Below are 13,918 nucleotides of genomic sequence, written 5' to 3'. Positions count from 1 at the left end.
ATATATAATATATGATTATTATATAATAATAATTATTATTATATAATATATAATATTATTATATAATAATATATATAATATAATATAATATAATATAATAAATATAATATAATATACAATTATAATTCTTCAATTTGACTATCAGGTGTCGTGATATTTTTGGAATGTATAATCTTGGGTGGAGACCGTTCTGTCTCTAGTACATGAACGCTGGTTCCATTCGCTAGATTGGGAAAATTTTCATGAAGGACTTGTTCCACTATATATTCTAGACTTCTTTCCTTCTCCTCCCCTTCCGGGATTCCAAAAATTCTGATGTTGGAACACTTCATGGTGTCATTTATTTCCCTGATTCTGTTTTCGTAGTTTCTAAGCTGTTTGTTCCAGGCTTCCTCCTGATCCTTTCTCTCTATCTGTTTCCTTCCAGATCACTAATTCTATCTTTTGTCTCAGTTACCCTAGCTTTGAGAGAGTTTAGATTAGATTGGAACTCATTGAGAGCATTGTGAACCTCCTCCCTCGTAGCTTTAAGCTCCACTCTAACATTGTGGACATCCTGTCTGGTCGTTTTCAGTTCGGCCCTAATCAATTCTGTTTGGTCATCCATGGCTTTCTCCAACCTTGCTATTGCCTGGGTAATTGTTAGCCTGAATTCTCTTTCCAACATATTGTCTATGTTGATAGCTGTTAGCTCTGTTGCTGAAGGTCCATCCTCTGTTTTTTTCTTCTATTGGGCGTTCCTCTTCCTAGTCATTTTGGTGGGAGATGACTGAACAGATGTAGCTGGATGTATCAACTGTGGTGCAGTCAAGGTGAACCCTGGAACACTTCTGAGCAATCAGGATTCCCTACCCAAACAAGGGACAAAAGAAAAGAAAGAGAAAAAGAAAAAAAGAAAAGAAGAAAAAAAGAGAGGGAGGGAGAGAGAGAGAGAGAGAGAGAGACAGGAAATAAAGGGAAGATGAAAAGGAAGGTTCAGCCCAGATGGGACCCAAGGTAAGATTTATGAAGTAGACAAACAAAATGTGATAAAAAGACTGATACAAGTATATGACAGGAGAAAAAATATATATCTATGCAAATAAAGAAAGAACCTCGTCAAAAAGAACCCCAAGTGTAAAATTTATATGCTATCAGGACAAACACAAAAAACACTGGTGGAAGTATATGGGAGAATTCTTATAAATTCTCAGTGTATGCGAGGAAGATTGTTTTGATTCTTCCTGGATGTATCTTGATATCTTTGTTAAAGTAGTCAACTTTCTTAAGATAAAGGGGATAAAAATCGGTTTACCTATAGGGGTAGTATTGATTGGGGAAAGGGGATTACTTTGAAGTTTAACTCTATATGAATATTAGAGGATAAAATAAAAGGAATAAACTAGACTAAACTAAACTAAAATTTTAAAAAAGGAATTCAAAAAATAAAAATGCAAAAGAAAAACATAGGTGCATGTACCAAAAAGTTCAGGTTAGAAAGGTATTATTGAATTTAATGTACTGTACAGCTCGCTGTGATGGTAAATAGGTTAAAATTTAACTATGTGTAAAAAACAATGAACCAGTATAGTGGGAACGAGTGAACAATACAAGTTTTCCTATAAGTAGTGGTTGTTCTCTTGTAGTCCTTTTTTTTTTCTCTTTTATTTTCTCTCTTGGTTTGTTTTCTGGGGGAGGGGCGGGCCACGTGGGTTGTCAGTCAATGATGTTTCCTGAGTTAAATCCTTCTGCCCCCCTCAAAGGGTGGGCTCTGAGGAAACTGGTTTTTTTCAGGCTTTTGTTCTCTGGCGGTTTTTATGCTTGTTCACTTTTTTTCTCTCTCACCTTGACCGCCTTTGATGGTTTTTGTAGTTTTAGAGGAAAAGAAACCTCACCCTGTTCTCACTCTCAGAGAGAAGCCTTAGTCTGGGTGAAGAGTTAAATAAGTTCCCCTTTGGCCGCTGGCAGAGCAGGTTCCAAGTTGCAGACCCTGGGAGCACAGGATCTTTTGCTTGTACCAAAAGCCAAGGCAGTGGCAGCTGTCTGGGAGCTCCCGACCACCAGAGAAGTCCCAAGCAGCAATCGCATACTGAGATTTTGCCACTGGCCTGGGCTGGGAGTGCCCGGCTTGTGTGCACCTCTTTCGGAGGTGGCTATAGGTCGTGCGCACGTCTCAGGCACTGAGAACAGGGCGCAGGTCCATAAGCACCAGGCTGGGCCTTTGCGCACCTCTGTCAGGGGAGAGTTTGGCGTCCGCAGCTTAGGCTTTGAAACAATGGCGCAGGTCAAAGTGCCGGCCAGGACTTTGTAACTCAGGGGAGCATGAGGGACATGTGCGCGTATCTCAAGCTTTGTAGTAGGGCTCGTGCATTCTGCCAAATGGTGTGACTCCCATCCTCTCATAGGAGCTAGAACCCACGCATTCTCAGGCGCTCTGGCGGCTTAGGGACCAAGACCTGGTTTCTCCACAGCACTCTCTCTCCCTCAGCGCCAGGGATGTTGTCCTAGGACCAGGGACATAAGCCCCGGTCCCTAGCCACCCCAATTCCCACAATTTCCCCCCACGATCTTTTGCTCTTTTGGAGTGCTTTCAACCAGTCTCCAAGTTAATGCTGGTCCCCAGATGCAGGGCACTCTCGCTCGTATTGGAGTATTACTTTCCAACTGGTCGCCTCTGGTGGCTCCCTCCCCCTTTTTTTTATCTTCCGATATCAGTCCGCTGTTCCCACTCTGCTTTACCTGCCCACTGGCATCTTCTGCCCCTGTAGAGATCCAGAAGTGTATAATTCTGATCTCAGGCTGATTTCTTGGGTGATCGGAGTTCTTTGGTAGGTAATCAGCTCACTTTGGGGTACCGGCTGAAAAGGCGCCTCCTCCTACTCTCCCGCCATCTTGTCCCCCCCAATTTTCTTTTAAATTTTGAATAGAGATCACATCTACTTACTTTATTAAACCAAGTCGCATGACAGTTTATTTTTAGTGCTGATATCTAAAGCCAAGTCTATTTGCCCAGATCATATGAATTTGAAACACATTTAGGCTAGTTTTTATCTTTCTGACATGTATGGAGAAAAAGTTAAGATCTGTATGTGTCCCTGGAATATTAAGGAGAATATGCTATACTTTAGACACAGGAGCCCTTTAGCAGTTTGTATTTTATATTTATGTATTATTAGCAGTTTCTATTTTCAAAACGCATCTTTCCTTTTTTTTTTTTTTTCCATCAGGCTTGGGCATCTGTTGGTTGGTTTTATATTTCAAAGATACAATAAAATGCATAACTTTAATGAGAAAAAATGTCAATCATTTATAAGCCCCTTTTGATAAGTAGGAGAAGTTGTGAGATTGGGAAAAGGAATAGGGGAACTTTGAATTGCTGAAAGAGCTTCATTTACAGTTCTGCTCACATTTGTGAGGAAAGTTGCTCTCAATGACTCACAGACTTGTATTTACATGAAATGACATCCTATGTTGATCCAACCTATCCAGCATAAGAGTTTCAATTTGCTTCCTTCTCTCTGGGTGCAAAATTTGAATTTTAGGGATTTTTGGCAGTATGGAATGACTGCAATTGGGTATAAGATGGGTTCCCTAAGGGGGTGAAAAGATACTCTCTCCCAAGATCCAGAGTCACTCACAGTGAGAGCCAAAGGAAGGAACCAACCAGCCGTAGGTCCCCAGCAGGCAGAAAGCTAAGAACAATTATGCATGATGTCACCAGCAAGAAGGTAATAGCCTATCTCTGTGAGAGAAGGGATCCATAGGGATGGGTCTGGACTTAAAAGGATGAGACAATGTGAAATTTTATTATCCACTCTGGATCAAGCACTGCAGACAGAGAGATTTGGAAGGAGCTAATTCTGCTAAGGGTTTGTAAGCATCCCTTTACAGTGCCAGGTTTTGCAGGACCCCTTCTGCAGGCCCTGGACTTTACTAGAATTTCGACTTGGCTGTTTGAGGGTATAGTATTATACCTATATAGTAGCTTTCCAGAAATCATCCAATTTCATCATCTCTGGGAGGAGATCACTTGGGGGCACTCTCATGAAGGTAGATACTGGGGTGTGTCGAAGGTCATGACTGTGGCAGACATCAGTTTATGGCTGTGTAGTCTGCAGAGTAGAAAAACAATTCGGACTAGAATGAGTGCTCAAAGGAGCAAAAATGGGAGGATGAGGAGTTATATAAGTCTTCAATAGGTTTTTATGTTTTAGGTACTTCTCCAACCTTTAGTTTTTCATTAAACCTTTACAATGAATGTTTGAAAAACTTCGGAATTTTGAAACATTTTATAGACTTCTCTTGCCAATTAACAGAGGTAGCTTAGTCTGCTTAATTGGAGAATGCTTGCTTCTAAATTCATTTCTTAAGTCCTGTTATCTCATTGGAAATTTCCTCATTTTGGACATTGTGTTTCTAGGATCTAATTGTCCTGAGGGCTGGCAGCAGAATGAAAACTAGCCACTAATGGAATTAGCATCCCTTTCTGCCCAGCTATTTATCAACAAATAAGTTGTAGTTCACACTTCTGTCAGGCCTTATTTTTGTTTCTCCAACCTGACAGTTACCAAGCCAGTCCCGTAGGACACAAAACAAGCTTAGTAGAATCTTGCCATTTTTGCTAGATATCTCTAATATTTGTGGCAATAGTTGTTAGTTGTACAATAAGAAGGTGTACTAGAAGGTGGTGAGCTTGACTCATCATAATTTAAGGATCCCAAGAGCTGAGACTCCTCTGAGCAGAGCTAACACCTTGCAGGAATGTGTCTGTGTTACAGTGTTAGCTCTCAGTCCACGAGTTTTCTTGAGGATGATGGCTGACCTATTGTCCTGCCTACCCGCTCCCTGACCATCTTATATTACCAAGGGGGTGTTCTTGGGGTGGCAAGGACTCTAATAGCTTTTGAATGCTTGACCAATGACTTCCATTTTTTGCAGGTTATTCTGCCTCTGAGATCCCTGTTAGGAGTAGTTTTTATCTACAAACAAAACAAGACAAACAATAATGTACACCTTGGTGTCAGGGCAGTAAAGATACTACTGAGTTCTGGACAAGGAAGGCTCTGAGGGCATCAACAATTCTCCATGGAACCATGCTTGGATTATACCCAGGAAACTTGGATCTGAAAGCTTAGGGGCTTGGTTCAGGAAAGACGTTTCTGCCAGTTCAGTTGGACTCTGGTAAAATATGCAAGCTCAATAGAGCTCTAGACAAACACGCCAGCTCAGAGGGCTCTGGGCATAAACCTTGCCCAGCCCATGTTGACCATCATGATAGCCAATTCGATCAGGAGCCTGAATAGATAGATAGGGGGGATCAGAACCAAGAGTAACTCACCCATAATACTTGAAAATAGCAGGGAAGACAGGGAACACAAAGGACTCATGGGCTCCCACACCTGTTTCTCCTTGTGTCTGAATGTCCGTGGAAGTCCACTTCTGATCCCGTTGCTGCCACCAAATTAATTAAATAATAAAAATTCAACCAAGTAAATGTTAAAGATACAAAGGCTGTATTAATCAATCAATTCATGAGTTAGGCATCATCCCACCTTGCAAGTATACGTGAGCTCCAAAGGATTACAGCAAATGAAAAGGAGAAAAAAGGGAAATCATTAACAAAAAGTCCATTGTGGGATGTCTGGGTGGCTCAGTGGGTTAAGCCTCTGCCGTTGGCAAAGGTCATGATCTCAGGGTCCTGGAATGTGTCCCACAGTGGGCTCAGTGCTCATCTGGAAGCCTTTTCCCCCACTGCCATCTGCCTCTCTGCCTACTTGTGGACTCTGCTGTCAAATAAATGGGTAAAATCTTTTAAAAAAATCCATTGTATTAGGTATTATTTCCCTCCCAAGAGGAATGGGAAGGATCAATCAGGAATCTTCCTGGAGCTGAAGAGGAAACTCCAATGTTTACTGCTTAAGGGTCTCTTCCGGGGGTCGAAATTGTACTTGAGTTAAGTAGTAAGTTTTGGTTTAGTGACGTGGGCCTTAAGTTGAACGTTGCCATTTTGTGTCTGTAGGTTTTTTTTTTCCCTATAAGATTTTATTTATTTATTTATTTGTCAGAGAGAGAGGGGGAGAGAGAGAGAGAGAGAGAGGGAGAGAAGAACACAAGCAAGGGGAGCAGCAGGAAGAGGGAGAAGATCAGGGATCCTTAAGTGGGACTTGATCCCAGAACACCCAGATAATGACCTGAGCCTAAGGCAGATGCTTAACCAGTGGAGACACCCAGGCTTCTCTATGGCTTTCTTTTTAACAGACCCAAGAAGATGAAGACTGATTTTAAAATTTAAGACTTCTATATAGAACGTTCTTCACAGGTCTTGTTATGTGCTTTACACCGACCACTGAAAATTTTATTTTTAAGAACAGGGAAAAGTACAAACAAAAATTCTACCCATAGGCTCTCTGAAGCCTTAATCTGTGATGTGAATGCTCAGGAGTTGACTTCTGAATCTGGTGAGATACTGATCCACTGCTTAGCCAGGGAACATTCAGCCATCTGCACACACTTTCTAAATATGACCAGAGACTGCACCAATGAGGTTAATTTGGGATACCATGCCTGAATCACAAATAACCTTGAGTGGTTATGAAAAGTATATTGGCCTTACTGTAGTGATCCTCCTTGGGACAGTAGAACATCCTGCATCCCCCCCACACCTGGCACACACTAGAAGTATAATAATGCTTGCTGAGCAGCATTTACCAATGGTAAGAAATACATTCCTTTTGTACAATGGAAAAATAGACACGTTAGACTCAACCAATCTTCAGTTGACATTTCACCTTACAGTCATATATAAAATCTAAATTTGAGAAACCCAAAACCATATTAAAACCTCAGCAGCCCAATTACTATTTTCTGTAGAGCTGCAATATGGCTCCAAGAAATGAACAGCATTTTGTTGCCTTGATCTTACTGTTTATGATTTATACTTAGAATAGAGCAAGATTGAAATGAGAGGGGATTTGAATGCTGACTAAAACATTCCTGAAATATGTCTAATTGTTCTTATTTCCTAATCAAGTGAGATTATCAAAACTGGTTATCTTTTGTGAGTTTATTCTGTGTGAGGTTGCTAGCTGCTTTCGTGTGTTTTGTTCCATTTGATGCACATGATGACCCTAAAAAAATCACTGTGACCTTAATATTTTGGATGACAAAACTAAGGGGAGAAAGGGTAAGTGGTTTTGTCTTTTTCATTTTCTCTGTATGCTCCAAAGCCTCTACTATTTTTACTCCATGGGGACATAGAGCAGGATATTTATGCTACTGTTAAAAGCATCAACATGAAAGAAAGACTTCTAGTCCTCTGTTTTCCATTAATACTTTACAGAAAGATACAGTATTTCCTTTGGTGAAAAAATAGTTTCTAGGAGGTTTTATCTTTTTTATAAGCACATACCTTTGTTTATTGAAGAAAAAAGAATCTCTTGATCAATCCTTCCATTATTACACTCATGTTTGATGATACATTTGTGTCCTTTATCCATTGACACTCCAATCACAGTCAGCTAGCTGAATTTCATGTATGTGTCATTTTTTTTCATGGTGTTTCCCAGCTGGGATTTCAGAATTGGTTTACCATTCTATTATTTCCAATATATCTTGATAAAATCAGGGGGAAAGTCCTCAAGAATACAAAGATACGTTCCAGCCCTATGGAGTGTTCTTCGGCAATTGAAGGAAGAAATATTGTGGGCTTAGGGAAATATCTTCATTGGAACTTTTATCTGTGGGGGAAAATGGAATAGCAGATAAAAATATTATTAGAGATACACGGACATTAGGTGGTTTGGAAACACTCAACACATAGTAAAAGTAAGGAAACTTGCTATAGAATTAGTCTTTACCATGGCCTTTCATGCACAATGGGTTATGAAGTACTGATTGTTCTTAGTTTTCATAGGAAAAGTGTTTCAAGACATTATGTAACTTGCCCAAAGTCACAGCTATTAAATGGCAGAACCTGATTGAAACATGGAAGTTTCTTATACAATACATTGTCACTTATTAGAATAGAAATGCATTTCCACAGGTACTTGATAATTTATCAGGTTGACCTTTTTGCCTCAAATATAGATCCCATGTCCACTTCTAATACTTAAGTACATCTCTTTGATTTCTAATTTTATAGAACATCTTCTCACATGAGAAGGAGTCCAGGATTTTGATTAGGGCAGTCTTTAAAGTGGTATCCTCAAAGTATTTGCAATACCTTAAATTTGGAAGCAATGTGCCAATATCTCTAAAAACCTCTATTCTCTATTCTGATTTTCAGAAGTGTTTTTATACTAGCCTTATCAAATATTGCACTGATCACAATTTGTTTTGCTTTAGCAAATATTCACTAAAAACACATCTTAAAGATTTCAGTTATTTTTTTTTTTTGAAAGAGAGAATAAGTAGGGGCAGGGGCAGGGGAGACGGAGAAAGCAGACTCTCCTCCAAGTAGGGGAGCTGACAAGAAACTGGGCTCCAGTTCAGGACTCCAGGATCATGACTTGAACCAAATACAAGTGTTTAACCAACTGAGCCATGCAGGTGCCCCTAAAAGCACTTTTTTTTAAAAGATTTTATTTATTTGACAGAGAGCGAGAGATCACAAGTAGGCAGAGAGGCAGGCAGAGAGAGAGAGGGGAGGAAGCAGACTCTCTGCAGAGCAGAAAGCCTGATGTGGGGCTCGATCCCAGGACCATGGGATCATGACCTGAGCCGAAGGCAGAGTCTTTAACCCACTGAACCACCCAGGCGCCCCCTAAAAGCACGTTTTATATTCAAGTTTTATCTGAAGTTAAATCATGACTAAAAAGACACCATTTTTTGACTCTAAGCATTTTCCTTCCATTCCAAATTAATCTGCCCTAAAAACATCTTGGCTTTCTCATTGACTTCACCTGTTGAAAAAGTTATATACAACTGGTATGATATTAACAGTTATGGTTCCAGAGTTTTTTTTGCAGACCCAATGTTAGGGAAACATCATGAGTTTCAAGGGCATGCTATTTGAATGTTGGAATGTTACCAGATTATACATTTATTGTTAATTTATATTGAAATTATAAATAGTAGAACTCTTTCCAATTTGGTTCTGAACTGAAACATAAATGCTTTACTTATTTTCTCCTTGGGCTACTTTAGAGGTAGAATAATAATTTCATGGGAAATTTCTTAAGAAAAAGAATTGGACTTCTTCCTTGAGAGGAGAGAAAAAAAATCTTGAGGATTTCTGCCTGTGCAACAAAGTTACTGATTTTTATAAAACATCAGTTAAAATACAATGATGAGTGTTTTCTCAGGACGTAAATAGAATTGCATCAAATATACTTGTTTAACTTTGTACTTCTTGCTTGTAGTGCAAATAGTCCTTTTTTATTATAATAGTAAGACTCTGTGAATTTTCCCAAAAATATATCTTGTATTTAACCTAAGAAGCATGTTATATAAAGCAAGATTTATTTTTCAAAGTATGATATTTATGTATATTTTTGTCTCTAGGAAATGCAGTAAAGAATCTAGTCGTCCTAGTAGAAACTCTGTCTTCTTATGGGAACACTTATGATTCACCATAGAAAAGAACTTGAAAACAAAATTATGAACTTGGATAATTTCCAGGTGGTCAAACTGATGCTTACTTCCTACTCTTTTCTCTTAACTAGATTCCCAGAATTTCATTATTTTCAGGATAAAATGAATCTTGAACTCCCATAACTTTTTCAATGTGATAATGAACTGAGCATTAAGTAGTGTGCTTGGGAAGGTGGAAAAGATGACGGAGGAGTAGGAGACCCTGTTTCAACCAGTCCCCTAATTTGAGCTACATATCTACCAGAACACTCTGAACATTTAGGAAATCAGTCTGAGATGTAAGATTATACACGTCTAGATCTCTATGAGACCAGAAGACATCAGTTGAGAGGTAAAGCAGAGTGGGGATACTCAGACTGATATCAGAGCATAAACAGTAGGGGGAGGGAGTCACCAGAAGAAGCCCATTAGAAAATAATACCCCAATACAAAAGGGCCCTGTGGTAGGGGACCAGCATTAACTTGGAGTCTGGTTAAAGAACTCAGAAAGTGCAAAAATTCTTAAGGGGCAACTGATGGAATCAGGTAGTCAGGAACATGGCCTAATTCCACTGACCCAGGCTGGCCAGTACTAATGATGATCCATGCCAGAGAGAGTGTGGCAGAGCCTCCAGTCCATGGTCCCTGAGCCCCCATCTTTCTGCTACTTGCACCACCACTTGGCTGGGTGGACTCCTGCCCACACATGATAGTCTGGTGTGGGCTCCTGCTTGTGCTCTCTAGGTCCACAGACTTCCACACTATTCATGCCCTGCATGGATCATGGGTTCTGTGCACTATCGCCCATGTGTTAGAGAGTCTGGTTTGGGCACCAGCTGGTGATCTCTATGACTGTGGTTTTCTGTCACTTGCCAAAGGGTCTGAATGATTCAAGGCCATGCCTGAGAGAATGCTGCATGATCTCTGGTCAGGATTCCTCAATGGCGGCCTTCCACAAACTACATGACCTTGGGCTCTGAACGCACCCTGCCTTGAGCCTGGACCATAGTCCTGGCAAAGGCAGCCTCCAGAAGGGGGCTCCCTGGACCAATATCACTCACACTTTTAGTGACAAGGTGGGTGAAGAGACAAGCAGACACCTCTCGTGACCACTGAGACAGTGGCTGTGGGAGCGCACTGATTGTGGGAGGTTGTGCTGTTCAGTGATGTTTGAAGTTGGGGGGGGTGTCTACATGATCTGGACCACAGAGGGGAGCAGGCTTAGGCTTCTCTCTAAGGCAGAGGTCTGGGTGCAGTTTGCTATCCACTAAACCTCCAAAAATCCACCAAAGGAATAAAACCTCCAGAGAACAAAACCCTGAAAAACTAATTTCCACAGAGCCCAGCCCCTTGAGAGGTATTGGGGAGAATCAGCCCAAACAAGACTGACTGAAAAACCATGCAGCAGGCTCCTCCTCCATAAGACAAGCTAAAAGTATGAGAAAATAATCACCACAGGGTCTCCAAAAACTATAAAACTCCAACATCAGGCAGAAAAATAATATATTAGCTAAAGGTATTTCCCTAAAACCTGTAAATTTCATAGATATAACTTTTTAAAAAATTCATTCTCACGTTTCTCGTATTTTAAAGAAATTTGAACATACTTACCATTACAATTAGAAGTTTAATACAACATAATTCATGGTATCCTTTTAACTTTAACTTTTTTCATATGTATACATGTGTTTTTTTTTTTCTTTTTCTTTTCTTTTTTCTCTCTTTTTTAAATATACAAATAGATACAAGTGTCAAGGTATTCCTTTTTCCCTATTCAATTCTTTCCCTATATACAAACCAGTTTTAATCTCCCTTTATGTCTGGAAAGTTGAGTTCTTTAACAAAGATATCAAGATACTCCCAGGAAGAATGAAAATAACATTCCTCACCCACACTGAGGATTTATAACCACCTTCCAACTTTTTCCTTTTCTTCTGTCAGTGTTTATGCATCTCTTTCTTTCTCTCTCTCTCTCTCTCTCTCTCTCTCTCTTTTCTGGTATTATATAAATCTGATTCTTGGAGTTTATTTTGTCTGGGTTCTTTTTGTTCCAATTTACTTTTGTCAGACTTTTTGTTTGTTCATTGCTGTTCATATACATTATGAATCTTACTTTGGGGGTTCATTTTGCTGGATCATCTCTTTTTCTTTTTCAATCCCTCTCTTTCTCTCCCTTTTTTAAAAATTTCTTTTTGGTGGTGACTTCCAATACTCTGCAATGTTCCAGATTGCACCTTGTCTGGATTTGTGGCTGATATATTCAGCTGTACATCCCCTCACTCACCTCTCACCAAAATTATTAGCAGGAGGAGGAGGAGGAGGAGGAGAAACTCCTAACAGAGAAGAAATTCAGAGACTGTGACCACTGGTACAGAACTATTGGATATCAACATAAACAAGGTTTTGGAAATGGAAATCAGGGAAAAAATTATCCAGGCACTACCTTGGTTTTCGAAGACCATTAGTGACAACATAGAATTTCTAAGGGCTGAAGTGAGAGCAAATCTGGCAGAAGTTAAAATTGCTATCAATGAGATCCAATCTAATCTAAGTACTCTAACAGCTAGGATAAAAAAGACAGAAGATCAACTTTCTGATCTAGAAAATAATGGATAGAAAAGAAGAATAAGGATGAGGCTTGGAAAAATAGCTTAGAAGCCATGACAACAGACTTAGGCTAATAAATGACACTATGAAATGTTCCAGTGTCAAAAATATTGGGAAGAATGCGGTGGGGAAGAGAGAACAGTAGAAGACATAATTGATTAAATCCTGAATGAAAAGTTTCCTGTGGACAAGATGGCGGGGAAGTAGGAGGAGGCACCTTTTCAACCTGTACCCTAAAGTGAGCCGATTATCTACCAAGCACTCATATCACCCATGAAATCAGCCTGAGCTCAGAATTATACACGTCTGGATCTCGACACGGGCAGAAGACGCTAGCGGGAAGGTAAAGTGGTGTGGGAATGGCGGACTGATATTGGAAGATAAACAAAAGGGGGAGGGAGCCACCAGAGGTGACCGGTTGGAAAGTAATACACCCAATAACAGGGACAGTGCCCTGCATAGGGGGACCAGCATTAACGTGGAGACTGGTTGAAAGCACTCTAAAAGAGCAAAGGATCGTGGTGGGGAAATTGTGGGAATCGGGGTGGCTAGGGAGAGGGGCTTAAGTCCCTGGTCCCAGGACAGCATCCCTTGGTGGTGAGCCAGAGAGAGTGTTGCAAAGAAACCTGGTCTTGGTCCCTAAGCCACCAGCGTGCCCAAGAACGCGTGTGATCTGGCTCCTCTGAGGGGATGGGAGCCACGCTGGTCGGCAGAACACGTGAGCCCTGCTATAGAGCCTGAGATGCGTGTGCCCCTCATCTTCCCCTGAGAGATGTACAAAGGCCCAGCCCGTGCCCTTTGATACGCACCATTGTTTCAGAGCCTAAGATGCATGCACCAAACTCTCCCCACAGAGAGGTGCACAAAGGCCCAGCCTGGTGCTTTCGGATCTACACCCTGTTCTCAGAGCCTGAGACCCGTGCATGACCCACAGCCTCCCCTGAAAGAGGTGAGTGCAAGCCGGGCGCTCATAGACCCAGAAAGACCAGGCACTCCCAGCCAGGGCCAGCGGGAAGATCTAAGTGTGCAATTGCTGCTTGGAACCTCTCTGGTGGTCTGTAGCTGCCCAGACAGCCGCCACTGCCATGGCTTTAGGTACAAGCAAAGGATCCTGTGTCCCGAGGAACTGTGATTCGGAACCTGCTCTGCCAGTGGCCAAGGGGGAACTTATTTGGGCTCTGCATTCAGACTGAGGCTTCTCTCTGAGAGGGAGGTTCGGGTGCACTTTGTTTTCCTCTAAAAATGCAAAAACCATCAAAAGTGGTCAAGGTGAGAGAAAAAAAAAAAAAAAGTGAACGAACATAAAAACCGCCAGAGAAAAAAAGCCTGAAAAAACCCAGTTTCCTCAGAGCCCACCCCCTTGAGGGCGGCGGGAGGACTTAACTAAGGGAACAGCATTGACTGAAAACCTACGTGACAGGACCCTCCTGCAGAAAACCAACCAAGAGGAAAAAAAAAAAAAAAAAAAAAGGACGACAAGAGAACAACCACCACTACTTCATAGGAAAACTTTTATTTTATACTCGTTCCCAAAACTCTGGGTTATTTTTTTTTACATAGATATTTTTAAAACCGATTTACCATCACAGTGAGCTTTCCAGTACTTCAAATTCCATAATAACCTCCTAACCTGAACTTTTTGATATATACCACTATGTTTTTTTTTTGCATTTCTATTTTTTGAATTACATTTTTAATTTTAGTTTAATTTAGTCTAGTTTATTCCTTTTTATTTTTATTTTCTAATATTCATATAGAGTTA

The sequence above is a fragment of the Neovison vison genome, chromosome 2 (genome assembly GCF_020171115.1).
Source record: "Neovison vison isolate M4711 chromosome 2, ASM_NN_V1, whole genome shotgun sequence".
NCBI lineage: Eukaryota > Metazoa > Chordata > Mammalia > Carnivora > Mustelidae > Neogale > Neogale vison.
The sequence above is the reverse complement of the archived record's forward strand: the minus strand, read 5'-3'. Positions refer to the sequence as shown.